The sequence below is a fragment of the Ursus maritimus genome, unplaced genomic scaffold (assembly GCF_017311325.1).
Source record: "Ursus maritimus isolate PB19 unplaced genomic scaffold, ASM1731132v1 scaffold_20, whole genome shotgun sequence".
NCBI lineage: Eukaryota > Metazoa > Chordata > Mammalia > Carnivora > Ursidae > Ursus > Ursus maritimus.
The window spans coordinates 35,673,486-35,685,542 of record NW_024424453.1 but is presented as its reverse complement, the minus strand read 5'-3'; the positions used below and the strand labels follow the sequence as shown (position 1 = coordinate 35,685,542).

The following is a 12,057-nucleotide window of genomic DNA, read 5'->3' as shown; positions in this document are numbered from 1 at the left end:
GCGGAGGGCGGCTAACCCAGACACTGACTGTTTAGCTTGTCTTGCTCCAAATTCCATGCCCCTGCACTTTGGTTTGACTACCCTTCTTGGTCAAACGTGTATCAGTCCCCTCACAGTGAGACCCTCCCCCAGAAGACCAGCGCAAACCCTCGCTATAGCACATCTCTAAAGTTGGGAGTTTTTAAAGTCAGCAGGCTCAGCGGGTTAGAGCTCAAAATGCACTGCACTACTCTAGACAGGCAAGCAACCTGGAGGCAGACAGTGTGAAAATAGCAATCTGAAAAATGCCTGGGATGCAAGAGGGGAATGTATTTGCTCTTCTGGGAGTGCTTCCCTGAGAGCAGCAAGCATGGAGGCCCCTCTCTGGGGACAAAGTAGCTGGCTGGCACCATTTCACTCCCCTGCCCCTCAGCATAAAACAACTTCAGTAAACAGCACAATGCCAACAATGGCTGCCTGACCTGCTTACACCTAGTCCCATACCCCTGTGCTCTACTGGTACTGCTTTCTGGGTAAGTGTGCAGGCATCCTCCCCAGAAGACCAGCAGAACATCTGCATGCACCATGTCTATTGACTATAAAATTCAGCAAGGCTTCAGTTCTAGTGGTAGTAACATCAGGTCTCATTTAACAAGCAGATCAGAGCATGCCTAGTTAAAACTCTCCACACTCTAGCCAAGGTCCAAACACTACCCATCGTAGGGAAGGAGAGCCTCTGAAGATGACTGACCTGAGGGATAAAGCAGCCAAAACACAGCAGCAGAGTGCACACAGCATACAGCAGAGATACTCCCTGAAGCAACAGGCCCCGGACAATGTATGACCTCTTCTTCATAAAGCCATTACTCTAAGGAGCAGAAAATATAACAGGCTTTTCTAACACACCGAAGAAGACAGAGACCTAGACAAAATGCCAAAATGGAGGAATTTATCCTCCAAAAAGGATAAGAGAAGCTCATTGCCAGAGATCTAATTGAAACAGATTTAAGTAATATGCCTGATGGAGAATTTAAAGGAAGAATCATAAAGCTACTTGCTGGGCTTGAGAAAAGCATGGAAGATATCAGGGAGACCCTTACTACAGAGGTAAAAGAACTAAAAAACAATCAGGCAGACATGAAAACTGTGATAGGCGAGATTTGAAACTGACTGGATGTAATGATCACACAGATGTAAGAAGTAGAGGAATATAAATAGAGGGGTGAATAAGTGATATAGAAGATAGAATAATGGAAAATAATGAAGCTGAAAAAAGAGAGAAAGAAGAACTATGAATGACGAGAACTATAAATATTTATGCCTCCAACATGGGAGCACCCAACTACATGAAACAAATATTAATAAACATAAAGGAATTCATTGATAATAATATAATAATCAGAGGGGAATTTAACACTCCACTCACACCAATGGACAGATCATCTAAGCATAAAATCAACAAGGAAACAATGGTTTGAATGACATACTGGACCAGATAGACTTAACAGACATACTCAGACTATTTCATCCTCAAGCAGCAGAATACATGTTCTTTTCATGTGCACATACTAGGTCACAAATCAGACCACAACAAACACAAAAAGATTGAGACCATACCATGCACATTTTCTGACCACAATGCTAGAAAATATGAAGTCAACTACAATATAACCAGCAAAAAAATTGAATCAGTAATCAAAAATCTCCCAACAAACAAAAGTCCAGGGCCAGAGGGCTTCCCAGGGGAATTCTACCAAACATTTGAAGAAGAGTTAACACTTATTCTTCACGAACTATTCCAAAAAATAGAAATAGAAGGAAAACTTCCAAACTCATTCTATGAGGCCAGCATTACCCTGATTCCAAAACTGGACAAAGACTCCACTAAGAAAGAGAACTATAGTCAAATATCCGTGATGAACATGAATGCAAAATTTCTTAACAAATGCTAGCAAATCGAATCCAACAGCTCATTAAAAGAATCATTCACCGAAATCAAGTGGGATTTATTCCTGGGCTATAAGGGTGGTTCAATATTCATGAATCAATCAATGTGATACATCACATTAATAAAAGAAAGAATAAGAACCATATGATCCTTTTAACAGATACAGAAAAAGCATTTGACAAAGTACAACATCCATTCATGATAAAAATCCTTAACAAAGTAGAGATAGAGGGAACATACCTCAACATAATGAAGGCCATATATGAAAAACCCACAGCTAACATCATCCTCAATGAAGAAAAACTGAGAGCTTTTCCTCTATGGTCAGGAACAAGACAGGATGTCCACTCTCACCACTGTTACTTAGCATACTACTGGAAGTCCTTGCCTCAGCAATCAGACAATGAAAAAGAAAGTCATCCAAATCAGCAAGGAAGAAGTCAAACTTTCGCTATTTGCAGATGGCATGATACTCTGTATAGAAAACCCAAAAAACTCCACCAAAAAGATTGCTAGAACTGATACACAAATTCAGTTAAGTCACAGGATACAAAATCAACATAGAGAAATCTGTTGCATTTCTACTGACCAATAATGAAGCAGTGGAAAGAGAAATCAAGGAATTGATCCCATTTACAATTGCACCAAAACCATGAGATACCTAGGAATAAACCTAACCAAAGAGGTAAAAGACCTGTACTCTGAAAACTATAAAACACTGATGAAAGAAATTGAAGATGACACAAAGAAATGGAAAAATATTCTATGCTCATGGATTGGAAGAACAAATATTGTTAAAATGTCTATACTACCCAAAACAATCTACACATTTCATGCAATCCCTATCAAAATACCATCAGCATTTTCCACAAAGTTAGAAAAAGCCATCCTAAAATTTGTATGGAACCATAAAAGACCCCAAATAGCCAAAGCAATCTTGAGAAAGGAATGCTAAGCTGGAAGCATCATAATTCTGGACTTCAAGTTATATTAGTGATCAAGATGGTACGGTACTGGCATAAAAACAGACACGTAGATCAGTGGAACAGAGCAGAAAACCCAGAAATGAACAAATGGTGCTGAGAAAACTGGAGAGCAACATGCGGAAGAATGAAACTGGACCACTTTCTTACACCATACACAAAAACAGATTCAAAATGGATGAAAGACGTAAATGTGAGACAGGAATCTGTCAAAATCCTAGAGAAGAACACGGTCAATAACCTCTTTGACATTGGCCATAGCAACTTCTTACTAGATACATCTCCTGAGGCAAAGGAAACAAAAACAAAAATGAACTATTGGGACTTCATCAAGATAAAAAGCTTCTGCACAGTAAAGGAAACAATCAACAAAACTGAAAGGCAGCCTACAGAATGGGAGACGATATTTGCAAATGACATATCTGATAAAGGGTTAGTATTTAAAATCATAAAGAACTTATCAAATGCGACACCCCCCAAAACAAATAATCCAGTTAAGAAATGGGTAGAAGACATGGAGACATTTTTCCAAAGAAGACATCCAGATGGCTAACAGACACGTGAAAAGATGCTCAATATCACTCACCATCAGGGAAACACGAATCAAAACTACAAAGAGATATCACCTCACAGCAGTCAGAATGGCTAAAATTAACAATACAAGAAACAACAGATGTTGGGGAGGATGTGGAGAAAGGGAACCCTCTTACACTGTTGGTGGGAATGCAAACTGGTACAGCCACTCTGGAAAACATTATGGAGTTTCCTCAAAATGTTAAAAATAGAACTTCCCTATGATCCAGCAATTGTACTGCTAGGTATTTACCCAAAGGATACTAGAATACAGATTGGAAGGGGCACATGCACCCTGATGTTTATAGCATCATTATCAACAATAGCCAAATCATGGAAAGAGGCCAAATGTCCATTGACTGATGAATGGATGAAGAAGTGGTACATAGGCACAGTGGAATATTACTCAGCTACCAAAAAGAATGAAGTCTTGCCATTGCAGCAATGTGGATGGAACTAGAGGGTGTTGTGCTAAGCGAAGTAGGTCAGTCTGAGACAGACAAGTACTGTATGATTTCACTCAATGTGGAATTTAAGAAACAAAACAAAAGAGCAAAGGGAAAAAGAAAAAAGAAAGAAGCAAACTAAGAAACAGACTCTTAACTACAGAGAACAAACTGAGGGTTATCGGAGGGGTGGGGGGTGGGTGAAGTAGAGGATGGGGCTTAAAGGGGGCACTTGTGATGAGCACTGGGTATTGATGAATCACTAAATTCTACACCTGAAACTAACATTATAGTGTATATTAACTAATTGGAATTTAAATAAAAACTTGAAAAAAAAGCAGGTTACAGAAAACCCCCCAAAATCCACAAAGTAATCAGTGCTATAGATGCAAAAAAGCCCCCCATGACTCCCCCAAAATACTTCAAAACAAACATATAAAACTTGATTTTCATTACAATGTTGTTGTATCTTCACACTAATAAATATAAAAAGCCAAGACCCAGATTATATATAGTGCTATGAATATATAGCCATAGAAATAATTATTGAACTTTGTCTTCCACATAAGAATGCCAAGTTAGTCTCTCTTCATAAAAAGCAATTACAATTTGAGTACACTTCATATCTGCCTCTTTTGCCAGGACCAGCTCTGCCTTATCTGAATCTTTCCATGTCATGACAAACATTAATTCACCACTGCTGTCTGTGGCACTAATTGTTCAGGATCAAGACCTCCAGCAAAGCCTTTTGGTTTATCAGCAGCATCTCTTTTTTTTGATTTGCTATTATTACATTCACTGTCAGATAAAGGTTTTCTTTTTGTATCAGCTTTTAGAGAATTAATAAATGCTTCAATTAACTCTGGACAATCTAAATTTTCTTCAGGTTCACAGGTATTGTCGGCATTGTCAGTAAGTCCCTTCCACTTCAGGAAATACTCCACTTTCCCATTCACTAGCTGTCTGTCCAGTACTTTTTCCACCAAGATTCTTCAGATTCTGCCTCTTCCATTTTTTACTCTTTCTATTCTGTTTCTCTCCCATTTTTTGCAATGTAGTTTAATTGGATGCCATTTAATTTTTTTTTTTATTTTTAAAAGATCTTATTTATTTATTTGTCAGAGAGAGAGAGAGAGCACACTAGAGAGTGCAAGCACAAGCAGGGGGAGCAGCAGGCAGAGGGAGAAGCAGGGTCCCTGCTGAGCAAGGAGTCAGATGCGGGAATTGACCCCAGGACTCTGAGATGATGATCTAAGCCAAAGGCAGATGCTTAACCGATGACATTAAAAAAAAATTTTAATTCCAGTATAGTTAATATACAGTGTTATATTTGTTTCAGGTGTACAATATAGTGACTCCACAATTCCATATATTACTCAGTGCTCATCAAGTTTAAGTATACTCTTTAGCCATCAGTTTGTTCTCTATAGTTAAGAGTCTGCTTTTTGGTTTGTTGGATGCCATTTCTTATTGCCGACTTGAAGATCTATTATTCAGTCCCTCCAATCTGCTCCAAGACCTTGGTTGGCAGTGTCTCTGGCCATGTGTGCTCTAAGTCCAAGCTCCCTTGTTTCTTAATACAATGCTTTGATTTGACCTTTTATGTCTTCTATCTAAAAAGGGGATAGAGATGTGATATGCACTGGGTGTTATACACAACTGCTAAATTGTTGAACACTACATCTGAAACTAATGCTGTACTGTGTGTTGGCTAATTGAATTTAAATTAAAAAAAGAAAAAACGAATAGAGATTGGGTGGGTTGATTTGGTAATAAATAAACTTTTTTTGTGGCTGAAATCTCTAAGTAAGATGAAGTTTAGCTAAATTATTTCTTTGTTATTTAGCTGTTGATTTCCCAAAGTAAGATATCACTAATGCTGAAAGTAATTTCAAGTTTCATAAAAGAATTTAACTGGAGACAAATATCTTCAATCTACTTATGCAAAGAGCCAGAGACAACAATTGAATAAATTGCAGAATTTGGATGAAACCGAAATAATGATACTGTTCTATTGGCTGCAACTCATTACAGAGGTTCTAGACATACTAGTCCTGTCACTACTCATGCTTGTGAGAAAATGCTAAAGGGAACTGGATACATTAAATTCTACTTTGTTAAGATGAGTTCCCATGTGGCTGTATAGTGACACATCGACATGGTGAAACGAAGAGGTAAAATTTAGCTGGTGAAGGGCTGCACCTTCATAGTCCAATCTAATTTCAGAAAACAAATGCACAGATAATTTTTAATAGCATAAATAAAAGTCTAGCATCTTATCTTATGCCGCTGATGAATGAAATAGAGGACTGGTTGTTTTCTATCTTTTCTTAGGTACTATGATTCTAAGGTCTATGTTTTTTGTTTTTTTGTTTTTTTAAAGATTTTATGTATTCGACAGAGATAGAGACAGCCAGCGAGAGAGGGAACACAAGCAGGGGGAGTGGGAGAGGGAGAAGCAGGCTCATAGCGGAAGAGCCTGATGTGGGCCTCAATCCCACAATGCCGGGATCACGCCCCGAGCCGAAGGCAGGCGCCTAACCGCTGTGCCACCCAGGCGCCCCCTAAGGTCTATGTTTTTAATCCACGGACCCAATGTCTCCCTAGGAGGTTCCTGTCTTGGCATGTATACTTGTGTTAGCCATTTTTACCTTACCAACTAGAAGTTGGTCATTATGATCTAGCTTAGAAAACAGAAAGTGGACTATTATGTGACAACGCACAGGTAAGTCTTGCTAAGGAGCAGGAGTGCAGGTTATAGATATAAGACAGGTTTTTGGGAAGCACAGTTGAACTAAACTGTGAAATTTGCCTCTCAGTATGACCTCCTCTTTCTGAACACATTCTCCTTTCGACAGTCTCCACACTCTGGGCTCTCATGTTGCTGAATTTATGATCAATTAATTTATACAAATGGGTAACAATGTGTTTTCCTTCTTAAAAGCACATATGCCTTTAAAAAATGCTATTTTGTTTAACTCAGGAAATGCATTGCAAATATTCAAAGCCATTGAGAAAAGATCATTTGCAGGAGTTTTAGGGAAGACCAGCATTAGAAGCTTTGGCTGTGATCCTGGGCAGGTAGAAGGATGTTTATAGGGACAGGGAAGCTGTGTCTGTTGGGTGGAGGGGTCCATAGTTAGGCACAGAAAGGATAAAAATGCTGGATGATACCAATGGTTGCAAATGGGGAGAAGGTAAACTAAGATGATGGTTTTGGAAAAATAATTAACTTCAGCTCTGGAGATTTTCTGGTAACTTCTATCTTCAGACTTCTGAAGGATAATGTCATTCCTTTCCAATATCATGCTGCACAGCTTGGATTTAAGAGTGTACTCATTCCAGGCCTGATGAAGATCCACGAGGCCTTCTGAGAAGAGGCCAGGCTTCCATTGAATTCAGTCTTATCTTTTTCTTAGTCTTTAGTCCTGGCAATTTCAACCAAGATATGTGTCCTTTAGATACTAACCATGAACACTTTTCAAAACTTTTTATTGTGGAAAAATGTAAATACACACAAAAGTAAAGAGAATAGTATAATGAACTCACCGTACAAGTTTCATCTAATTTCAACAGTCATCAACATATGTTGGTTTTGTTTTCTTTATTCTCACACAATGCTACCCTCACTTCCCTATTTAAGCTAAAGTATTTTGAAGCAAATCCCAGAGAGCATGTCATTTTACCTGTATATACTTCAATAAAATCATTGGCCATCTTAACTTAATAATCATAGATATTGTGGTGAAAATAAAATAGATTATTATAGTCTACATTTATTATGTTCTACTGTGTTCAGAACTCTATGCCAGGCAATTTTCATCATGTTATTTTATGTCATCCTTTCACCATTCAATCAACTAGGCATAATCGTTCTCACTTTTCTGACAGAAAAGCTCCAAGAGGTGTAGTAAATTGTTAAAGGTCACATAGCTAGAAAGTGATGCCACTGGGATTCAAATTTTCTTTGCCTACTCTGTATCCTGTTCCCCTAATCACTGTATACAAATGTCTTACCACTGGAGCATACTTGTCCTCTGAAAACAGACCCATAAGGAACACCTTTGCATGGGTGAAAGAATTGCTTTGCATAAAACTATTTATCCTACTGCTTAGTGCCCTAGAATGAATGCCTTGTTGATTGAGAATGTTTGGGAAGAAGGAATATTGGCTTTGGAGTCATATGGCTTTAGGTTGGGCATATAGGTTGGATACTTTCTGGTTTTAAGACTCTGGGTAAGTCACTAGGGCTCTGGGAATCAACTTTTTTTTTTTTTTAAATCAATTCCTGTGAAGATTAAATGAGACTCTTGAAAGTTTTAGAACAATGCACTTTATGGAGACTGAGACCCAGTGTATTTTGGTACTCTGCCTTCACTTTCCCTTCCTCCCATGTCTCCATGACATTTCACTTGAGGGTATTTTTCCTTTCTCTTCCCACCACCTCTCCTCCATGCTATATAGTCACGCTATATTTATATCTGTATAGCCTGTGTTTCTTTATCTAACATTTTTGGGGGGTTTTAATTTCTACTCTTTTACTTCCTCTCTTTTGCATTTAAAAATGTCCAAGCCTGGCTATTGCCTTGTATTAATTTTGTGCATTATTCTCACTGCATTTTTAACATAAGCTACCTTAAACTTTTAGAAGTCGGCAGGGTATAAATGATCTATCTCATGATTTATTGTCACATTCTCTATGGGATTATGAAGTAGTATATGCTGCATGAACCATAGAGCATTTTTGTCATCATTGTGTTGTCAATTTCAATTAAGGCTGAGGACATCTGATGAATAGATGGGGTGGCCAGGGAGGGGAGGGTCAGATAGACTGATAGTCATTTTGATAGCCTGGCATATTCTCCAAACCCATTTACAAGGCTGTCTTAATTATCTTGGCAACTCTCCTTGGATCCCTTTCCAAGTTCCTCGCATTTAAAAAGTCTTCTCATCAGCAACAACCAAAATTATCAATGATTATAATGTCATAAACCTCCCAGTTCTCTGCTGGGCTCATCATATAGATGGACTGTAAGGTTTTAATAGTCTGAGATGTCAAGCTGATTCTCTGGTTGCCATTGGTAACAGTTGAGATCTCTTAAAATTACTGAATAAGCTCTTCAGGTCAATGTACCATATTCATATTGTGACTACTGAATGAATCAAATTGGATTAAAGAATTTTTTATAGAGAAATAAAAGGGGCTTCTTATTGGAAATTGACACGTTATTAGTTGGCACTGGGAGACATATAAAAAGATTAGACATTTATGTTGTATGAGTCAACGATATATAGAATTAAATGTAATTTTGACTCAGTTGGGAATATAAATGAAAACTACATGCACACAGATATATATACACACACATTTACAGATCTTCCTTAGGCTAAAAAATAGCCATATGAAAATTGTAGTTTTAGGGTCCTTGAGGGAAGAACCAAACGAGATATAATAATGGCTTAGATTATGAGGTAAAGGCATAGCAAAATAAAGCAGAAAAGGGGAAATTCTTAGAATTTTATCTGAGGCAAAAGAAAAAAGAAGTGGAACAAGGCTGGCTTGGGAAATGTTGACAGGAGATAAGCCTACTGGTCCATTTTGGTTCCAGGCCAGCCTTTCCTACCTGGGCATCATTTCCTGGCTTCCTAAAAGACACAGAAAGGTGAGATCTGGTGTGCAGTTGAGTAATAGAGATAAGGAAGTGGGGAAAGACATGGTTTATCAGGTATCTATTGCTGCATTACAAACCTCCCCAAATCTCAGTATCTTAAAGCAATACCCATTTATTGCTGACAATTCTATGGGTCAGGAAATCCTGGCAGGACTTGGCAGAGATGGTCAAGTTCACTCATGCAGCAGTGTTCACCTGGGGCTGGGAGAAGCTATAAGTCCAACATGGCCCACTCACATGTTGGGAGCCTTGGTGATGCCTGTCAGCTGGATTGTTTTGGTTTCCCTTCACTGGCCTTTCTCTTCATGTGGTCTCTTCTTCCATCAGGATAGCCTGGAGTTCTTTACATGTTGGCTTAAGGTAGCAAGAAAGCAAAAGGGAAATTTCCAGTCTTAAGACTTAGGCTTGGAACTGGCAGTATCAAGTTTCCTACATCCTATTGGTCAAAGCCAGTCACAGCACCAGCCCAGATTTAAGGGAGGGGCAACAGATTCCACTTCTGGATAAGAGGTATGGCATGGGACCAGAGAAATTGTTTGTGGAAATCTTTGCACATTATCTTTCACAGATAGCCACCCAAAATTGAATTCCAATGAATGCCTGGTGCCTCTGCCTTCTGGTAGGGAGCACTAACAGAGTTTCCAAATTTCACAGGGGTAAATTTTGACATTCTGATCCATTTTCCTTTCATTGGGAAGGTGGTACAGGAGGGAGAGCACTGGTTTGACTTCAGACCTGGATTCTGATCTTTACTTAGCCATTCGTAAGATACATAGCTTTGTGGCCACTTCAGTCTCTGTGAACATTACTTTCCTCATCTCTAAGTTAGTAATAAATGTTACTCACCTCCTATGGTAGTGCTGAGATGTAACTGAAATAACTTACACAGTGTCTAATCCAGTGACTACTTTACTTCATCAAAGCAAGCACTCAGTAATATTAATCTGCTTCTCTCTACACTTGATCTGGGAGAGGCATAACTGTGTGCTCATAAGGAGGGTGACCATAAAATTTATTGTCTAAACGAGGACACTTCTGAGTGTGCAATGAGGCATTATTAATACGTATGCCAGTTAAGAGTCATATGCTGGGAATATCCCAGGAAAGTGGGTCGCCCTGGTTGTAAGGAACTGCTGGATGGGGCAAGGACAGGGCAATAGCTGATGCTTTCAATAAGAACTTTGCAGAGTCTATTCATATTAAATGTTATTAAATATGCTTTAAATTAAAGGCATTATAAAGCAGATGAGAAAGCTAATAAGAGGAAATCAGAATTCAGAATAACTGCAGGGCAATATTTTCTATTACCCTGCATTTCTTTGTTGGTATGGTATATCCCGTAGCAAATTTATCTTTTGTATGAAGGTTAAAAAAACCCCAAGTTAGAGGGGAATTAATCAAATCCACTCAAAAGCACTTTCTGCCTCTGTATCCTACTCCCCAACTAGTTTTTTCTCTAGATCCCATTTTAATCTCAGCATTACTAAATGTATAATTCCAGGAAAGAATAATTGACTAGGAGAATTCATGCTATCAGAGTCTGGTACAGAGACGATTATATTTCTGTACATCTTGAATGGGAATAGATCAGCAATGCCAAAAATTCTCATTCTGTAGAGAACTACTTAAAATATGGTTGGTAAAGAAAATACTTGGATCCATGATGTCCCGAGAGCTATTTTGTTTTGAGAGCATAGCAGGCTCTTGTAGTCCATCTCAGAGATGTAGACATGGCAGAGCATTAGGACAAGTTGAAACTGAATACAAATGACCAAGATTGCATGTTATCATATTTCGTGTCCAGATGGTTACGATGTTAAATGTTAGGTCCATATCTCTTTTGGCTATAACGAAGAGCAAGTCTTAATGTCATTTTGTACTTGTACAGAATATGGTGTGTTCAATCCTTATTGTCTGCTGTTTTCTAAACTCAAGAAAAATAAGAAAGATTTCATTTCTTTGGTGGTAGATGCGGCAAATATGTATTAATCATGTACTATGTGTTAAGCATCTCCAGTGCATTCTCAAACATACTAAACTGTTTTTATAACAAAGTCTAAAAATTAATCAATTGCTTTACCCTCTTCCTTAACAACAACAACAACAAAGTTTTAACCTATTAAACATCCCTCGATTAAATATCCCCTCGATTACTGTTACCGTTTTCTTCCATGTTATTGCATACAATTTTGATTCCACATTGTTTTTAAATATAAATTTAATTATTTATACTCTTTTATCGTTAATACTTGTTTGCATTTAAGAATATAGTTTGCTAATTTCTTTATTCCTTACCTCTGCCTTTATTTATTTCCTACCCGAGTATAGCTTTTAGTATTTCTTTTGGCACAGATCTGTGGGTAAAAGAGTTTTTTAGTCTGAGTTAGGTTGGAAATGCTTTCTTTTCCCCCTCTGTCTCAAATGATGGTTTGAAGTAGTATAGGATATTAAGATCC

General features: G+C 38.1%; 1 pseudogene; it reads right to left on the bottom strand.

The window, feature by feature from the left end:
* Positions 1-4,472: 4,472 nt before the first annotated feature.
* On the bottom strand, positions 4,473-5,003 carry LOC103681909 (annotated as a pseudogene).
* Positions 5,004-12,057: the final 7,054 nt, after the last annotated feature.